Below are 16,454 nucleotides of genomic sequence, written 5' to 3'. Positions count from 1 at the left end.
ATAAAGACTCAGACGTAGAGAATGGACTTGAGGACATGGGGAGGGGGAAGGGTAAGCTGGGACAAAGTGAGAGAGTGGCATGGACATATATACACTACCAAATGTAAAATAGATAGCTAGTGGGGAGCAGCCGCATAGCACAGGGAGATCAGCTCGGTGCTTTGTGACCACCTAGAGGGGTGGGATAGGGAGGGTGGGAGGGAGACACAAGAGGGAGGAGATATGGGGATATATATGTATACACATAGCTGATTCACTTTGTTATAAAGCAGAAACTAACACACCATTGTAAAGCAATTATCCTCCAATAAAGATGTTAAAAAAAAAAAAAAAGAGATGCCATTTAATTTAGCCTTTGCTGGAGCTGTAAGGAAAACTCATCTGGCAAAGGGTCCTTCTACATAGTTTTCCTATTAAAGTTTAGATTTCTCTTTTTTGTTTATTTGTTTTTGTTTTTTTTGGCCACACCACACAGCATGTGGGATCTTAGTTCCCTGACCAGGGATCAAACCTTCGCCCCCTGCAGTGGAAGCACGGAGTCTTAACCACTGGACCCCCAGGGAAGTCCCAACATACAAATGTTTGAGGGTAGTTAATATATTAAGTAATTAGGCACAGTAACTTGGCTTTCAGTTTATGTGATTTGCCAGAAACAATTAACCAGACCATTCAGGAGTGGAAACTGGGGTAGTAAGTTTCCACGGGGGGTGTGGTCAGTGGTGCTTGAGGGGGAATCAGGGAAGGTCCGAGTCTGGGAGGTCCCAGATTTTACAATACGCTTCGTTGAGTATCTCTGAAAGATGTTGGACAACTAAAGCTCATCAAAAATTGTGGGCATGGAAAGCAGGAGAAACGGGAAAATACATCTCCAAAAGGTGAGTAGAATGCTGAACATTAACTTGGCTTATGTCATAAATTTTCTGAAATCTGGCTCCATCTCTGTTTTGCTTAATTGTACTTAGGTCAGTGTGTGTACATTTCAGGTGCAATAGAGGGTCTGAACATTCTATGTTTAACTAAATATTCTTTTAATGCCTACATATTAAACAAAGTCTCCTACTCAGTATACCTGGGTGTATACATATATAAAACTTAAGAGGAGAAATGTGATGGGTGTGCACTTATTATGTCTCCCTTGTACTCAGGCTATTTTTTTTTTTAAATTGGAGGATAGTTGATTTACAATGTTGTGTTCGTTTCAGCGGTACAGCAAAGTGACTCAGTTATACATAGGTGATTGTATATCTATTCTTTTTCAGATTCTTTTCCCTTATAGGTTATTACAAAATACTGAGTAGAATTCCTTGCGCTGTGTAGTAGGTCCTTGTTGGTTATCTATTTTATATATAGTAGTGGTACACAGGGTAATTTTGAGACATGAGGAGATGGTCTCATAATGGTCTTATAATGACGGGGCTCATCATAAATTCTGACCCTACAGACAGTGTTTCAACATTAAGTAATCCATCTTGAGTAAACGAAATGAAAGAAAACAGAAAGCTTAGTTGCTGCATAAGGGGCGAAGTCTGTAAAACAATGTAGGTAAAAGGGTAAGTTAGCAAAACAGCCTGATGAGTGTAGGTAAGTGGAAGGGTAACCTACTTCAATAATGTGCTGAGCTACTGGGATAACAGAATATTTACCTAAGACAAGGAGCACACATTTGCCATGGCATCAATGATCTTTTCATTCTTTCCATCCGAGGAAAGCGATTTCACTTCCATACAGCAGGTGGCAGCATTGTGGGCAACAACCCCTGCTCAGCCATGGTTGGCTGACTTTGATGAATCCGACAAGGCAGACATGCTTGTTTGCATTACAAGAGACTGTAGCTTTTTAGAATTTCATTAGGAAGAGAAAGACCACACTTACTGCTTTACAATCATTTAACATTTTCAGTATGTCCTTAGAGCAGGCAAATAAGGTAGCTGTGCTACAAGCTCCTGGGTGGCTATTTCAAAATCAGAGATAAGATTTTGATAAATTCTTGCCCTCAGTGAAAATAGATCTGCTTTTAATTATATTTACAAAATAATATTAGTGGCTACATCTTGGTGAGGTTACAGTCTGAAAATAATCATTGTGTTGCTAAAGCCAGACTATTAGTTTTCAGCTGGAGAAGTTATTCTTTTACATATTTTATTTTCTTGATTCTGTTCATATTTTGAAGAATGCCTTCTTTAACAATAAAAACTGGCAAGTTTTTACCATTTGCTGAGTTTTGTTCAGAACATTTAAATTCTTAGATTATGAGCTCCTCGAGAGTAGCCATTGTGTCTTAATTATGGTGTATTATTAACACTTTTTTTTTTCTTTTTCTTTTTGGGCCACACCACAATGTGGCATGCAGGATCTTAGTTCCCCGACCAGGGATCGAACCCATGCCCCCTTGCAGTGGAATTGCGGAGTCTTAACCACTGGACCACCAGGGAAGTCCCTGTGGTGTATTAATTATCAATACTGATAGAATACATGGAAAAATAATGATATTTAATATTTATTGAGGGCCTACTCTGTGCCAGTCACTGTTCCAAATGCTTTACAGGTATTAATACATTTAATTCTCATCACAAGGCTCTAAGGAAGATACTATTATTATCTCTGTTTTATAGATGAGGAAAGGAGGCATAGAGAGATTAAGCAGCCTCTAGAGAATTTCCGGGATATGATAATCTTGGTTATTTCCTGGTTTCTGAATGGTTTTTTGGTTTGGTATCCCTCAGAATGCTAAACTTGTGAGTTCCTTAAAAGTTGATGCAAAGCAACGTTTCATATATTTTATAAATTGTATTTTGCCATGTATGGAAATGCTGTGTGATTCCACTTACAGGAGGTCCCTAGAGTAGTGAAATTCATGGAAATAGGAAGTAGAATGGTGGTTACCAGGCTCTGGGGAAAAGGAGAAATGAGGACTTCTTTAATGGATATAGGATTTTACTTCTGTGAGATGAAAAAATTTCTGGAGATCTGTCAACACATCAGTATGAATATACTTAACACGACTGAACTGTACACTCAAAAATTGTTAAGATGGTAAATTTTGTATTATGTTTTTATCATAATTAAAAATGAAAAAAAAAAAAGAAACTTGTCCAAGAGGGACAAACTAAACATCATATTTTGTCATTATGTAGTAGATTGTTTGTAGTTAATTAAAATTTCGTTTGAGGCTCTTAACACATTAAAATCATATTTGTTGGACCAGGAAGCAAAGTAGCATGTTTGCTTCTATTCTTTTAATGTTCCTAACAATGAACTCTTAAAGAAAATCCATTTGAAATGCCAAAGCCCTTGATAAGGAGCTTTAATAGTATGCAACCGTTTTTGTGTGTGTATGTGGTAAAAAACACAACACAATTTACCGTTTTAACCATTTTTAAGTGTATATTCAGTTCTGTTAAGTGTATTCACATTGTAGTGCAACAGATATCTACAACCTTTTCATCTTGCAACACTGAAAGTCTATACCCACTAAACCCTAATTTGTTACCCCACGACCCCAGCCTTTTCTGCTTTCTGTTTCTATGACTTTGACTACTTTAGATGCTTCATATGCACGCACTTGTACAGGATTTGTCCTTTTGTGACTGGTTTATTTTGCTTAGCATAATGTCCTTGAAGTTCATCCATGTTAATGCATGTGACAGGATTTTTCTTCTTTTTTAAGGCTGCGTAACATTCCATTGTATGTATATACCACATTTTCTTTATCCATTCATCTGTTGATCAACATTTGGGGTGCTTCCACCTCTTGGCTATTGTGAATGATACTGAGATGAACTTGGGTGTGTAGATATCTCTTCAAGATCCTGCTTTGAATTCTTTTGGATACATCCCCAAAAGTGGGATTGCTGGATCATGTGGTAATTTTATTTTTAATTTTTTGAGAGACCTCATACTGTTTTCCATAATGGTTGCACCATTTTACATTCCCACCAACAAGATTTCCAATTTTTTCACATCTTTGCCAACACTCGTTATTTTCTGTTCTTTTGACAGTGACCATCCTAATGGGTGTGAGGTGATATCTCGTTGTGGTTTTGATTTGTATTTCTCTTGTGATTAGTGATGTTGAACAGTTTTATATGGTTATTCATATATCTTCTTTGGAGAATTGTCTACTCAAATCCTTTGACCATTTTTAAATTGGGTTATTTATTTTCTTGTTGTTGAGTTGTAGAAATTCCTTATATTTTCTGGATATTAACTCCATCAGATATATGATTTGCAAATATTTTCTTCCATTCCTTAGGCTGCCTTTTCACTCTGTTGATTGTTTCCTTTGATGTGCAGAAGTTTCCAAGTTTGATATAATACTATTTGTCTCTTTTAGCTTTTGTTACCTGTGATTTTGGTGTCATATCCAAGAAACCATCACCAAATCCAGTGTCCCAAAGCTCCCCCTCCAATGCTTTCTTCCAGTTTGATAGTTTTAGGTCTTACATTTAAATATTTAATTCATTTGGAATTAATTTTTGTATATGGTATAAGGTAAGGGTCCAACTTCATTCGCTTGCATGTGGATATCCAGTTTTCTCAGCACAATTTGTTGAACGAGCTGTCTTTTTCCCATTGTGTAGTCTTGGCACCCTTGTTGAAAATCATTTGCCATATATGCAGGGGTTTATTTCTGGGCTCTCTGTTCTATTCCATTGGTCTATGTATCTGTCTTTATGCCAGTACCACACTGTCTTAATTACTGTTGCTTTGTAGTATGTTTTGAAATCAGGAAGTGTGAGGTCTCCAAGTTTGTCCTTCTTTTGCAAGATTGTTTTGGCTATTCAGGGTTTCTTGAGATTCCTTATTAATTTTAGGATGGTTCTAATTCTGAAAAAGTGCCGTTGGGATTTTGATAGGGATTGCATTGAATCTATAGATTGCTCTGGGTGGTATGGATATTCCATAAACAGTTTTTAAATGGAGATGAAAAGTGTCAATAAAGGCACAATGTGTTAATGTACTAATTACTCCTAGTTTGTAAATATTACCATAAATATGGTACAGTGGGAAGAATCCTAGACTTTGAAACAGAAGATTTGGATTTAAATAATTACTTTGCTCTGTGACCTCATGCAAATTATTGCATATCTCTGAGCCATAGTTTTTTCATCTTTAATGAGGATAATAATCCTTTGTGTCTCCTAGAATTACTGAATGGATTGAATGAGTTAATGGTAGAAGAGCACTTAGGAATATTAATGATTATAATTATAAAATTGTGATCAATACTAGTAATGCTTTACATTTACATGGCAAATTATATAAGAAGTCTATGCTTTATGTCAGAGGAGACTATCTTAGCTTGTGAAATGATAGAAGACAAAGAGTAGTGCTTGTTTACTTTCTGTATGTGTCACGTAGAAACACAAACAACAAATTTCTGGGTAAGCTTTCTGGTGATGCTGCCAATGATAGTTAAGATGGTCATGGATGATATTCCCAAACATCAAAAGACAGTTTTACTTAGGAAAGAGATATATCTGTAGTTTGACTCTCTTAAGTGAGCCCACTTAAGATAACCCCTTACTATAAGTGTGGACTTTTTAGAAAGTGGAATTTCTTTTTTTTTTTTTCTTGTTGTTTTGTTCATCCTACCACCTAGAGATCTAGCACCCACCGCTGTTAACATTCTGGGACAAATTTCCTTCCTGTTTTTTTATACATATTTTTACATAGCTGAGCTCAAACTCTAGATGTAATTTTGCATCCTACTTTTCATATTTAAAAACATACTGTAGTCATTTTCCTATGTCTTTAACGCTCCATAAAATCATATTGATGGCTGCATAATATGATGCATTTAACCAATTGCCTACTGTTAGACTTTTAATATTATTCAATTTTTAACATTAATACTAGGATTTTGTTGCTTCCACTAAGGAAGAACTGATCCAGACCTGACTTTGTTCCTTTCTTAGGAGAACGATCCAGACTCTCTGGCCCTAAGAATTATGGTTCTTATGAGAATTTTCCGTCAAGGGGGATGTGGAGGTCTCTCTGAGATTTAATGGGGTCTTCAAGGACTCTCTGAAATCTGTACCCGTGTTGGTCCCCCAACCTTTTCTTTTGTGAAGATGGGAACAGCACGTGGTATTGCCATTTCCTCTTTTTAAACCATCACCAGGCTGTCATTTCAGCAACGTCTTAACAAATGAAAATCCTCCTCTGAGTCAATAGTAATTATAGGAATTTATCACAATTGCCAATCAAGGTGTTCTGAAGAGACTCATCTTTCTTGTTAAATTATCTTTCACTGCACGCAAACAGTGAGTTATCTTTAGGAAATCAATTGCAGGGAAATTACAGCTTTCACGGAGTGATATAACCTTGCCAACTGTCTTGTTATACATAATTCCTCTACCAAGAAATTCAGCTGGGCTCATATGACTTACTTTTTGGATTCATATTTCAACACAGAAAAAGTGGACAAGTCAACTTCTAAAAGCCCAGGAAGGAGGTGGAGGCAAGGACCAAGACACTTGCAGCTACTTAAATCATCACCCCAGTAGAGGTCAGTAGGCTGGAGCTTGTCATCACAAGGGACTTTGATCCAATGGATTTGGGGGGAACAGTTGGTTACAAGTGGTAGATGTTATTGACTACTCTTTTTATTTTTTAAACATCCTTATTGGAGTATAATTGCTTTACAATGGTGTGCTAGTTTCTGCTTTATAACAAAGTGAATCAGCTATACGTATACATACATCCCCATATCTCCTCCCTCCCTATCCTCACCTCTAGGTGGTCACAGAGCAAGCACGGAGCTGATCTCCCTGTGCTATGTGGCTGCTTCCCACTAGCTAACTGACTACTGTTTACATACCTACACTAGAAGAAACTCTAGTTGGAGGATACTTTAGGCAATTAGTGAGCTCTTAAAAAAACAGTAACATAGGAGGTTTTTCTGAAAAGCCATGGCGATATGGAGTGAACAGGGATCATTTCATGCAGCAGTCGGAGAAAGTTCATTTTAGCATTTAATCTCTGCTGCAGGTTCCCACATCAAATGTATGTCTCATTAATGCTATAACAAGATGGTAATTAACATGTTATTAACCCAGAATTACTAGGAATTTACTATGTGGTTTTTAAATGAACTTGACTTAGCAATTTTTATATTTATTGGCTGTGCCCAGTGCATGTTTTCTTCTTGGAACATGTGTGAGTATACTACGTGATGCCAGTGGTCATGAAAATCAGACAAAATCTTAGACTCTCACATTAGCATGATCTACCTTGGCTTGGCATGTGTATAAAATAGATATGCTGTTATACACTTTGGGATTGGGAGGTTATTAGCAGAAAGCAGAAGGACTTCTTTTAAGTTACGCCTCAGTACCATGTTAATCACTTCTTCTGTGAGTTACCTCATTTAATTCTCACCTCAACACTATGGGATCAGACTATTAGTATTCCCATTTTACAGATCAGGAAACTGAAGCACTTGCCCAAGGTCACAAAGCTAGGAAATGGCAGAAGAGGGGTTTGAACACGGCCAGTGGACTCTGGAGTCCATGTTCAATGGCTCTTTCCTTACTGTGTTCTCTAACAAGGACCCCTGTGGGCCCTGCACTAACAGTCATGCACGAAAGCACAACACCTTCATTATCTCAGTCTGCTGGGTATTGCTTTTCTTGAGAACATCAGAGACCATTTCCCTATATAGAAGCTTGGTCTCTCCTTGGTAGATGGATAAATGCAGCTTCTGGGGAAGGACAGATTGCAAGAGCTGCACTTGACTCCTAGTTTTGCACTAACACTTGTCTGATTTGGGGTAAGTCACTTAATATTTCTAGCCTTAGTTGCTTCATTTTCTTTTTTTTTTAATATATAATTTTTAAAGGTTACTTTCCATTTACGGTTACTAAAAAATATTGGCTGTATTCCCCACGCTATACAATATATCCTTGAGCCTATCTTGCTTCCATATTTGGCAATTGTAAATAAGTCTGCTATGAACATTAGGATGAATGTATCTTTTTGAATTAGTGTTTTTGGTCTTTTTTGGATATAAACCCATGAGTGGAACTGCTGGGTCATGCTTCATTTTCTTTTTAAAAGATAAAATTGCATCAGTTGAAGGCTTCGACCCCTTCCAGAAACTGGATTTTTAATTCTATGGAACTAATCGTTTTAGACACCTTCCTGAATTCTCATATAGTTTCAGGGCTCTGTAACATAGTTCTAAAATCGTGAATTCAGACAGAAGGCCTGGTTAGGAACATGATGACATTCTTCTCAAAGGGCCACTAAGGCTGGAAGAAGGAAGGTGCGAGACAAGGAAGACAAAGCTCCGAGGGAGGGTGGCCAATGCAAGAGGATCCGATGGGGACAGTCAAGGAGAAGGGAGTAGGGCTGGCATTGTCAGGGGTCAAACACAGTGGAACTTGCAAGGGAAAACGACTGAACATAAGAACCGTTGATGGTGGGACCTAAAAGGAAAATCTGATTTGGAAGTTAAATGAAGCCTAGGGTAGTTTGTCGGTGTCTAAAGAATTTTTAAAATAGAGTGGAATGGAATAGAATAGAATTGAATAGAATAAAGTAAAACAAAATAAAACAGAATAAAGTAAAATAAAATAAAATAAAATGCTAGGCTTCTCTATCTGGACAGTCGATGCCCAGTTTTCAGGCAGATTTCTGTGCTATTCGGATATGGGACACAGAAACGTGTTGGATGGCTTTCTGGTTTTGCACAGGTAGGGCTGTTGCTGTTACATTCGGTGCTTTGTGTGGAAAAGGTCCCCCAGGGCAGGCACAGCCCCTTAGGAATGTGGCTTGGGAGCCAATCATGTGTTTGTGGGAAAGGTGCTCCTTCTCGCAGGCAGCTCTCCACGTGCCAGGGGCGTGACCAGGTGCGGGGCCCAGATGCTGGAGGTCACCTGGCTTTCCCACTTAGCCAGGCACCTTTATGTGTATTCAGCTTGCACACCGACCCGCAGCGCCTCCACCTTGGGAACAGGGGTCCTGATGCTGGAAGAATCAGAGGCTTAGCCCATGTCTCTACAGGGTTAAATGTTCTCTGTCTATGTGACTGGCCTTCTGTCTGCACAGTGAAATTGAGATGTCTCCCTGATTCTGTTCCTCCTGTTTATAGGCTGCGGCTTCTGATGGATGTCAGGGGTACTAATACTCGTTGGTTCTACAGGTTGATAGACTGGGGAGATAGCACAAGGGCATAAAATCAACCTGCCAGTCCTGGTTTCTCTCCTTGATCTAGTTATGAGCTTAGCAGCCAAAATAGTTTATGACCCTCTCCGGTCTGGAGAGGATGATGGGGGCAACCTTGCTCCGAGAAATAATGTCCTTGCACTAATTCAGCCAGCAACTGAGCAAATCAAAACGAGGGTCACAAGCATCTGGAGTCAGTACCTTTTCTTTCAGAGTGGGAAGGGTGAGGGCCTTGGAAACAGCAGCCTTTGAATCAGAGCCCAAGGCCAAACACAGTTTGATGGCCCTTCCCGTGCCCTCAGCATCCTCTGGAGCCCTGACTCACAAATCTATAGAAGGCGGCAGCTCTTTACCCTGAAGGGGCGTTGGAGAATCCTCCGGTTCTGTGCAAGCTTCTGTCATTGCTAGAAGCAAATGCTACCCTCTGAGTCTCCAGGGCTTAATGGTACAGGACCTCCGAGCATCTTGGAAGCTGGTGGGGGCAGGGATTGTGGGTAAGTAGTCAGCAGAGAAACCAGCTGATAAATGTTTACGAAAGGAATGTACTACTTTTTCTCTTGTCCTCATTTGTTACGGCAAAAACAATAAAACAACATAAAATGAAATTAATAAAAGAAAAATGTAACCCACAGCCCCCCCATCTCTACACAGCTATTTTCCCTTTTGCACATTGACTCCCGTTCTTGTATCGGTATAGTTACACAGTTCTACATCAGCGATGCAATTTGTAATATACTAGGTGAAGGTAGTCAAATCCTAAATGCCTTCTCCTATTTCTTCTTCCTGTCTTCCTGTTTCTCAATTTTAATGGCTGGATAATATTCATATGTTAAAGTAAGAACATACTTTCAAAACCTTGCTCTTTAACCTTTATTCCTTCTCTGCCCTTCCATCTTTCTTAACTCCATCCTGCATGAATAGGAAGGAATACATATGATGTTTAAACTTGAGAAAATATTCTGGGCTGGCCAAAGCCGAGACAGTGGAAACATGAAGGTCTTGCCTTCAATAATTATACTTTATATCACTTGTCATCAGTAAATTTATATTGGAAAATCCTCCTGTAGTTTGTAAAACCATTTCAGGCATGTTGTCTCATGAGATCCTCACAAGTGTATGGTGGATCTTTTCTCACTCTTATAGGTGAGGAAAGAGAACCACATAAAAGGAAGTGGCAGTTCCAGGATGTAAAGTCAGACTTCTGACTCATTGTCCAGTGAACACCTATTCACCCTTCAAAGCCCAGATCACACATAATGATTTCTCAGTAACTTTTTTTTTTTACAGTGAATAATTCAGTGGCATTCCATTATTATTATTATTATTTTAATATCTTTTTTTAAAAATTAATTTATTTATTTACTTTTGGCTGTATTGGGTCTTCGTTTCTGTGCGAGGGCTTTCTCTAGTTGCGGCAAGCGGGGGCCACTCTTCATCGTGGTGCGCGGGCCTCTCACCATCGTGGCCTCTCTTGTTGTGGAGCACAGGCTCCAGACGCGCAGGCTCAGTAGTTGTGGCTCACGGGCCTAGTTGCTCCGCAGCATGTGGGATCTTCCCAGACCAGGGCTCGAACCCGTGTCCCCTGCATTGGCAGGCAGATTCTCAACCACTGCGCCACCAGGGAAGCCCGATTTCTCAGTAACTTTTGTTATCAGTGTTCTCCTAAATTTCATTCTTGTAGAGTGAAAATTTTCCTTCCTTGCTTTAAAAAGAATTGTGGTAAAATGGACACAACATAAAATTGACCATCTTAACCATTATTAAGTCTGCAGTTCGGGGGCATGAAGTACATACACTCTGTTGTGCGGCCATCACCACCATCCATCTCCAGAATGTTTTCATCATCCCAGACAGAAACTCTGTACCCATTAAATACTAAGTTCCCCATCCCCTTCAGCCTCTGGTAACCTCCCTTATTCTTTCTGTCTTTATGAATTTGCCTATCCTAGGTGCCTCATATAAGTGGGATCATACAATATTTGTCCTTTGTGCCTGATTTATTTTACTTAGCATAATGTCCTCAAGGTTCTTTCATGTTATAGCATGTATCAGAATTTCCTTTCTTTCGAAGGCTGTAAAATATACCTCTGTGTGTGTGTGTGTGTGTGTGTGTGTGTGTATCACATTTTGTTTATCTAGTTATCTGTTGATGGAAACTTGGGTTGCTTCTATCTTTTGCCTTTTATATATAATGCTGCTGTGAACATGGGTGTTTAAGTGTTCGGGTCCCAACTTTTAATTTTTTGAAAGTGGAGTTGCTGGATCCTAGAAGTGGCATTGTTGGATCATGTGATAAATCTATGTTTAACTTTTTGAGGAACCACCCAGCAGTTTTCCATAATGCCTGCACCACTTTATATTCCCACTCGTGATGCCCAAGAGTTCCAATTTCTCCTCACTAACAGTTGTTTTTGATAATAACCATCCTAATGGGTGTGAAGTGGTACCTTCACTGCCCTTTAAACATCTATTAAACATGTCTCTATTGCCCACTCCACGCCACGCGCCATCTTGCGTGGTTTATGTGTCTGAATCCTGTGGGAGACGGTGAGGCGTCTGAAGATGGGAACGGCATATCCCCAGTCCCTAGAATGGTGCCTGGCAGGGCACAGGTGCTCAAGAAATGCTTGTCGAGTTGAATTCTGACTGCTTACTAGCTCCTCATTCTGATTTACCCGTTGCCATCTCTTTTTCAGAAGTGCCCTTTCATTGTTTTGGCATATGAAGGAATGATGACGATGAAAAGGGTTTTTGTCCCCTGAGGAGTCTGGAATAATGAACCATTGCTGGACATCATTTGGCCTTTCCATTTCTTCACAGCTACCAAGAGCCTCACAACTTCACTACACCTTCCCTGGTTTTTATTGAACGAAACGCTTGAGAGCACCTCTTGTATGATAGACAGTGGGTTGGCGCTCAAGATGCAAAGTTGAACAAGACGCAGTGCCTGCACTCAAGAAGTTCCTGGTCTGTTGGGGGAAATACATATAAACAGAGCAATAAAACAGCGTGGAAAGGGCATTGTATACTATACTATGACAAGAACGAGAAAGATGGAACTGATCGTGTGGAGGAGCTGGGGGGTGTCTAACAGAGGAGTTAATATTTAATTTGTCTCTTAAGTGTGAGTAGGGAGAGGTGGGGAGAGGGGTGATCGCAGGAAGTAGGACCAGCCGTGCAAAGTCAGGGAGGGAGGTGAGAATAAGAATCTCGGAGTAATGGAGTATTGGGCAAGATTGTGAGCCAAAGGGAAGTCATGGAAGAAGTTTAAACAGGAAAGGGAAGGGTGGATTAGAGGAGGCTGAGGTAGGAGGCAAGGAGACCCATCGGGAGGGTCTTGTCATCCACAGTCTTGGAGAGAGAAGACGGGGGCTGCAGCCACATTGACCGTGGGGGTGAGAGGCAGGGAGAGGCGCTACAGGTATTTCTAGGCATTTGTAGGTAGTGGCCAATTGAATAGAGGGGATGAGAAAGAAGAAAGTGATGTAGATGGCTCTAAAATGTCTGCATAGGGTAATTCCTCTCTCTTCATCAACGTTTTAAGAGTATTTTATACTGAACACCGTGTGATAAGTCTTTTACCAGACTTTTGAGTCTGTCTCAAAATACCAAAGGTGCATTTATTTATTTATTTTTAGTTCTTTTTTTTTTAATTAATTAATTTATTTATGGCTGTGTTGGGTCTTTGTTTCTGTGCAAGGGCTTTCTCTAGTTGCGGCGAGCGGGGGCCACTCTTCATCGTGGTGCGCGGGCCTCTCACTGTCGCGGCCTCTCTTGTTGTGGAGCACAGGCTCCAGACGCGCAGGCTCAGTAGTTGTGGCTCACGGGCTCAGTTGCTCCGCGGCGTGTGGGATCCTCCCAGACCAGGGCTTGAACCCATGTCCCCTGCATTGGCAGGCAGATTCTCAACCACTGCGCCACCAGGGAAGCCCTATTTTTAGTTCTTTAGAGGATAATGTTTGCATGTGTTTGGCTCATCTTCCTTGTCATGTCTTCATATATCAGTATCAATTTTTAGGAGTCTCTTTATTATGTGCCAGGTGTTTCACATACATGCATTCTGCCCAAATTCCCACAGGGTAGTTATCACTTTTCCCAGGTAGCAGAGAGATGCATTTGTTATTTCATAGACAGGGGTGTTGAAGAAGTCATATTATTAAATCAACTCTATTCCAATATAAAATAAAAATTTTAAAAAAGAAGTCATATTATCTTATCTTAATGGAATCAGTCTAACTTCATGCATCCATTGGAGTGGGAGGAAATTCAATCTGTCATTATTGGAATTCTTTTATCACCCTCTCCCTTGGGGCCATGCAAAGGTCTTAAGGGTCTTGCCTCAAACAGAAGCTTTGGCGAAAGCCCTTTGTTTTCCTGTCCATGATGATCACAGCTCATTTGCTCATTGCCATGTCCACATGTTTTTTTTTTTTTTTTTTTTTAATTATAAGGTTTACACTTTCTTTTTTTTTTTTTTTTTTAAAGTTTTACTTGATTTTATTTATTTATTTATTTATTTTTGGCTGTGTTGGGTCTTCGGTTCGTGCGAGGGCTTTCTCCAGTTGCGGCAAGCGGGGGCCACTCTTCATTGCGGTGCGGGGACCGCTCTTCATCGCGGTGCGGGGACCGCTCTTCATCGCGGTGCGCGGGCCTTTCTCTATCGCGGCCCCTCCCGTCGCGGGGCACAGGCTCCAGACGCGCAGGCTCAGCAATTGTGGCTCACGGGCCCAGCTGCTCCGTGGCACGTGGGATCTTCCCAGACCAGGGCTCGAACCCGTGTCCCCTGCATTAGCAGGCAGATTCTCAACCACTGCGCCACCAGGGAAGCCCCCACATGTTTTTTTTAAAGGCGTCCTTGTCAAGACTGGGCATAAAGGTACTCATGGTTTTCACTTCCCTGTGAAACTATTCAGCCATCCCGTCTTATGTACTGCATTCTCTTAGGGATCCTGCCAGGTTAGGCTTTTTGAAAACAAAAGCCAAGAGAAAAGCTGTCTTCAGTCATCATAAAGCCCCCTGAGTTGAGGGAGGCCTAGATACCTTCTTAGAATGGGAAGGTCAAAATGCAGCAATAACAAAATAAAACAAAAGAATAGTAATTCAGTAAAGCATCCTGCTTTTTAGAGTTGAGGATCGTTACTCAGGTGATTTGCCAAAGTCATTCTCCAACATATAGTAATAGTGGCTCCACAAAGGTGTCCACGCCCTAATCCCTGGAAGTTGTGAATATGCTACTTTACATGGCACAAGGGAAGTTACAGATGGACTTAAAGGGAGAATGATTCTGGATAATTTGAGTGGGTCCAGTCTAATCACATGAATCCTTAAAAGTGGAAGAGGGGAGCAGTAGGTGGGTCAGATGTGAGTGAGGACTTGACTCCATATTGCTGGATTTACAGGAATATGGTAGCCGTTAGAAACCTCTAGAAGCCGTGAACAGCCCTTAGCTACAGCCAACAAGAAAACAGGGATCTTGGTACTACAGCCACATAGAACAGAACTCTGCCAACAACTGGATGAACAAGGTAACGGACCCTCCCCTAGAACTTCTGGAAAGAAACACAGTCTTGCCAACACCTGAGTCTGTAGGTATGACTTAAGAACTTAAGTTCTTAAGAACTTAAGAACTGTAAGATAATACATTTTTGTATTGTTTTTTTGGCCGCAGGGCATGTGCGATCTCAGTTCCCCAACAAGGGATTGAACCCATGTCCCCTGCAGTGGAAGCGCAGAGTCTTAACCACTGGACTGCCAGGGAAGTCCCTAAATTTGTGTTGTTTAAACTGCTAAGTTTGTGATAATTTGTTATGGTAGCAGTAGAAAGCGAATATAGTCACAAAGCTAGTAAAAGCAAAGATTGCACCTGAGGTCATATTCCAAAGCCCATGTTCTCTCCGTTATATAATGTTTCAGGTTAAAAATGTTTCCAGGTCCAGCACTATCCTACACTAAGTTAAATTAGAAAACAGAAGATGTGATTTTTCTTTTTTTCTTTTGTTGAAAAAACAATAGATCTTCTTTAAAGAGAGTCAAACAATACATAAAAATACACAAAAGTAAGTAAAAGCTCCCAGAAATTGCATAACCTAAAAGTCATCGCTAACACCATTTTCACAAACATCTTTCCAGAAAAGTTGCTTTGCATGTGTGTATGATATTTATATTTTTATATATGTTTCTGTAATGGCTTTCTTTTTTTTTTTTGGAATTTTAATTAATTAATTAATTAATTTTATTTCCTTTTTGGTTGCGTTTGGTCTTCGTTGCTGTGTGCAGGCTTTCTCTAGTTGCAGCGAGCGGGGGCTACTCTTCATTGCAGTGTGCAGGCTTCTCACTGTGGTGGCTTCTCTTGTTGCAAAGTGCAGGCTGTAGGTGCTTGGGCTTCAGTAGTTGCAGCATGCGGGCTCAGTAGTTGTGGCTCACGGGCCTAGTTGCACCGCGGCATGTGGGATCTTCCCGGACCAGGGCTTGAACCCGTGTCCCCTGCATTGGCAGGTGGATTCTTAACCACTGCGCCACCAGAGAAGTCCCTGTAATTGCTTTCTTGACTGGACAATTTTTCATCGATATCTTTGTGTCACTAAATATAGATCAACACCATTATTTTAGGTGACTGAATACTATTCTATTGGATGGATGTTTCATAATTTATTTAAGCAATTCTTATAAATGGGCATTTATGTGTTTACAATATTTTGCTCTTAAAAACAATACTGTGATTAATGCCTTTTTATCTTATCTTACTCATTTAAATATCCCATAAAGGTAATTCCTGGGAGTGGAGATTTTCAAGGAGCGTGCATAAATTGCATTTTTATATATTTTGAAAAAGCTACCTTCCAGGATGATTTTATAACTGGCATGCTCACCAACACTGCTTAAGTGAGTTAGTGTTTCCATAGAGCCATTATCACTAGGCTTTGTTAATCTTAATCTTTGTCTACCTGATAAGCAAATAAATAAATAAATTCATCGTTATTCTTTTGGTTTAGACTTTTTGGTTACTATCACAATGAAATGTTTTAAAAATGTTTTTTGGTCACTTATATTTCTTTCTTTGTGGGCCGCCTGTGAAAAATTGATGTGACATAGTGTAAAAGTACAGACTTTCAACAGACGGACCTGGTCTGAATCACTGTTTCATCATCTGCTAGCTGTGAGAGCTTGAGCAAGTTACTCAAAGCATCTAAGCCTCAGTTTTTCCATCTGCCAAATGGGTATAACATTATTTACCTCCTAAAGCATCTGAGAGATTTAAGGGAGATAATTTAAAGCTTTTAGGC

The 16,454-nt window shown here is 40.1% G+C and overlaps 1 long non-coding RNA gene across 1 annotated transcript in view; it reads left to right on the top strand.

Annotated features, from left to right (window-relative positions):
• The first annotated feature begins 804 nt into the window (after positions 1-804).
• The window catches only part of LOC130706144 (uncharacterized), a 108,721-nt gene continuing 93,071 nt past the window's right edge, over positions 805-16,454 (top strand). The window contains exon 1 of the long non-coding RNA XR_009006550.1: positions 805-875. This is a non-coding gene — a long non-coding RNA (uncharacterized LOC130706144). The remainder of the gene's footprint in view (positions 876-16,454) is intronic.

This window comes from Balaenoptera acutorostrata, chromosome 21 (genome assembly GCF_949987535.1).
Source record: "Balaenoptera acutorostrata chromosome 21, mBalAcu1.1, whole genome shotgun sequence".
Classification (NCBI taxonomy): Eukaryota; Metazoa; Chordata; class Mammalia; order Artiodactyla; family Balaenopteridae; genus Balaenoptera; species Balaenoptera acutorostrata.
This window is presented reverse-complemented; position numbering and strand designations above follow the sequence as displayed.